The sequence below is a fragment of the Triticum dicoccoides genome, unplaced genomic scaffold, assembly GCF_002162155.2.
Source record: "Triticum dicoccoides isolate Atlit2015 ecotype Zavitan unplaced genomic scaffold, WEW_v2.0 scaffold37894, whole genome shotgun sequence".
Taxonomy (NCBI): domain Eukaryota; kingdom Viridiplantae; phylum Streptophyta; class Magnoliopsida; order Poales; family Poaceae; genus Triticum; species Triticum dicoccoides.
In genome coordinates, this window is record NW_021267705.1 from 111,280 (window position 1) to 115,045 (window position 3,766).

Genomic DNA, 3,766 nt, shown 5'->3' on the forward strand with positions numbered 1-3,766 from the left:
TTGTTGAGTATCGGTCAAATCCATCCAAAGGGGTGCAGGCACGTATCATTAAATCAGCCGTGCAAACCAATCAAGTCAAAAAAAAAAATCATTGTACCCTGGCCATGCATGCGTACCTCTCTTCCGCGACTCCGTAAAACAACCAACCTGGGACTAAACCGTGATGATCGAGGAGGTTCTCTCCTCTGCCGCCTCCTCAGTCCTCGCGTACCCTAGGCCATGGCTTTCATCGTGTCCAAGCTCGCGCGGGCAGCCTTCGCATCCCGCTCAGTCGGAGGAGCGCGTCTCCCCCAGACTGCCGGCGCCATCCGTCGCATGTCCGCAGCTGCAGGTAATCCATCCATCCCTGTTTCGCTAGCTCTTCCGGAGTTTGGATCTGAACCTTGAATACCCAAAGAAATTATCTTTGCTTGGATCGGAATTTAATACCCCGAAATCCGAACACTATTTCTTCCCAATTATCAGATCTGTTTGATTATTCATCCGGACATCTAACAAGCATATGGTTTTCGTAGTAGTAACACAAAACCGGGTTAAGATGGTTCATGACGTAGTAATAGCTCTAGCTTCAATCAAATTAATTCCGCTGAGAACAAATATTACAAATGATGTCTCCTTTTTTTCTTTGAGAATCACCGGGGGAGGACATGATGGTATTTTTTGAAATCAAATTGTAACTCCCTGCTACTGAACCGCCTGCAGGCGGTTGCGAGTCAGAAGAAGATCACAAAAACTTCCCCCTGTTGATACGAATTTCAATTTCATCGAGTGGATGGAATCATGCCGCTACGAGTCAGGAAATGATCCAAACTTTCCCCTCGTCGACGAGAATTCCATCAAGTCCAAGGAGTCCCTGTGGGCCTTGTATGAGAGCTGGTGCAAGTATTATGAAGTGTCCCATGACCGTGAAGAGATGGTCCGCCGGTTCAGGTCATTTAAGGCCAGCGCGATGCGGGTATACAAAATGAACAATTCTGGTTCTTCGCAGGTGTCTCAGCTGTCCGCGTTTGCAGATCTGACCAAGGCGGAGGCTGATTACGAGTATAGCAGGTTACGATGCCGTAAGCCAAAGTTCTCGCAATACCGTGCTACTAGATGAAATCAAATCATCTGGTTTTAATAAAGGATATATTTTATGTGTCTGCAATGTATGTCTTCCGTTTTGTGCAAATCGTGCATGCTTTTACGTGTAGTCAACTTTATATTCAGTTTTGGTTTTCTAGGGTTCTTTCGGCACCATTAACCGTTATGTAGATCATGTAGCAACAATTTTGAAAATGGGAGCCTTCTTAACAGCCATTCTGCGCACAACTAGGATTCCGCCATGAAAAGTTTAGGGGCATGAAAGTCATTCCACAATACTACTTGATTGAGCATGGCCAACAGACTATGATCAGTACGTCTGCTCAAATAATGAGAGACATTGCGAAAAGACACCAATCTTTATCCTTTGCTTCAACTATCAGCCAACATACTTCCTGAGAAGCCTGCGTATATAGACTCAAAATTCTAAACATGCTCTAACCGCCAAGAAGACTCACAAGCTTGCCGGACCAATTTTCGGATCACTAAACTGAGTTTATTTCTCCATTTATTGCCGTCCACCCTGAGATGGCACAACTTCGTTGTACCACCAATCTATGCAATCGCCTATGTCACATGAGATTTGGATACTTATTGGTTCAACATCCCAAACAAGGCTGTAAAGAGCTTACTTGATTCCACCTCCTAAACGGAGTGAATTGCAAAGAACCATCACATTTGTGGCATCGTGGAAAAGGTGGTTTTTTTTACAGAAAGCATCACACACAAAGTCTTTTTTCTTTTTTGCAAATCACACTGATCAGCCGTTTCACTCTGTTAACACAGATCTGACAGGTCGTGCCCGCTTCCAGACGGTGACGTGGCAAAAGAGGCGACAATGACCAAGTGGCGGCCGTTAACGACGCGTCGACTATGCGACCGACGCTCGCTCTCACTGTCACTCTCTCTCACTCACGCCTCTGCCCCACACCTCCCTCTTCCCCATCGCCTATGCCATGCTCCGGCGCTGCCGCCGACAACATTTCGCTTTCTGCCGCCACGTTCCGCTATGTCAAGCGAAGCTGTAAAGTATTCAGGCAAACAGGTACTGTAATTCACCCACAAAAAAAAACATGTACTGCAACTGTCAATTTGAAGAGAGGAAATGAGCTCAGAACTACATACAAGTTTATAAGATTTATATTCCAAAATTTGGTCACGCACATGTTCACAATTCCTACAACCGATACACGCCTCAGTCAAAATGATGGACAGCTCATATAAGCCGTTACTATTCCTCCATAACACTAGTAATTTTGATCTTAAAAGGAAATCCATTACACTGGGGTTTGTACATTCTATGTGCATCATTTTTGGAGTCTGGTCGTCTGTATGTTCAGCATGTTGCCTAAACAAAGGGGAATGGATTTCCAATGGTATATCATCAGTGGCAAAGCGAGGCTGGCAAAGCACTCCTTAGTTGTCCCCCATATAGGTTATGTATAAAGAGGCAAGAAATGGAGATTGGCACAATTTACCCAGTCGGTTGAAACACACCTTTCTTATGTGCAAAATGGTGAAGCAATTTTGCATGTAGTTGTGTCAGGGGGAAATTAGGCGCAAAGTGCAAACTGTGTCAATCACTGCCAAAATGCTCGTGACATGGTGTATGAAACACCATGGCTTGACTGAGGACATGAAAATGTTATGAGAAATGTGATTCTGGAGTGGCCATGGTGGAGAGTGAGAAATGAGGCTAGGTACGTAGGAGTCACTATAAAAGGCACCCCAATGGGCAAGAGAGATTGCCCTTTGCTAGATCTAATTAAGCTTCTGATTAGTAGTGGGCAGTGAAAGCAATCATGGTAGTAGCGTACTTTTACTTCAAGGCTTTGACGGACGGCTGGGATAGTAGGATGTACCCACATTTGGGAGTAGAAAGTCAACTCTTGGCACCATTACTTTTTTTAACAATGGCACTATTACTTCTATCCACATCCAAATCATGAGTAATGAAAGATCGTGTCACTTTCACTGCCCACGATTTGGATCGTGGATAGTAGAATAGTGCCATCTGGAGATGAGAGTTGACTTTCTACTGTCGAGTGTGGGTATACCCTATTATCTTAGCCATCCGTCAAAGTTGTGGTGCATCGTGATGGGAGCTTTGTGATTTGCATGCCTGCGTGTACATGGTGGGAGCTTTGTGATTTGCATGCCTGCGTGTACTGCAAGGAGAAGGTGTTGGGATGCTCGGCTTCCTGCGTCCGCTCCGTTTTCCCACCAACGAGGTTGCCGTGCCTTGCATCGCCTGCGCCGTGGGAAGGAGCAGCCATGGACGAGGAGATGAAATTCCTGAATCATGATGCAGCCAATAAAAAGGTAAGCGCTGTATTGTTGTTGACGTAGTTAAGAATAAGATGGCAGTAATGTTGTGGGTGTAAGGCAAAGATTTTTCTCTTCGGATGATTCTCGGATGATTCGTAGAATCACGCGTGTTCTGAACCTGCCTTGGTGCTGGGTGGGTGTTCGAATGAGTAGTGATGTATGCATTTAAGACTGCGTTGAGGCCTTGTATCACCATAGTTATGCTGCTATGTATACTAGTAAGGAGGAGTTGCATCATTTCAAAATTTTAACCGCAATGGCGGGAGATTGGAGTAATGTCTACCGCCAATAATAGTCAATGGTCCATCCCATGTCAATGATATGAATGTCTAAAATGCATGACGTGGATATTTTA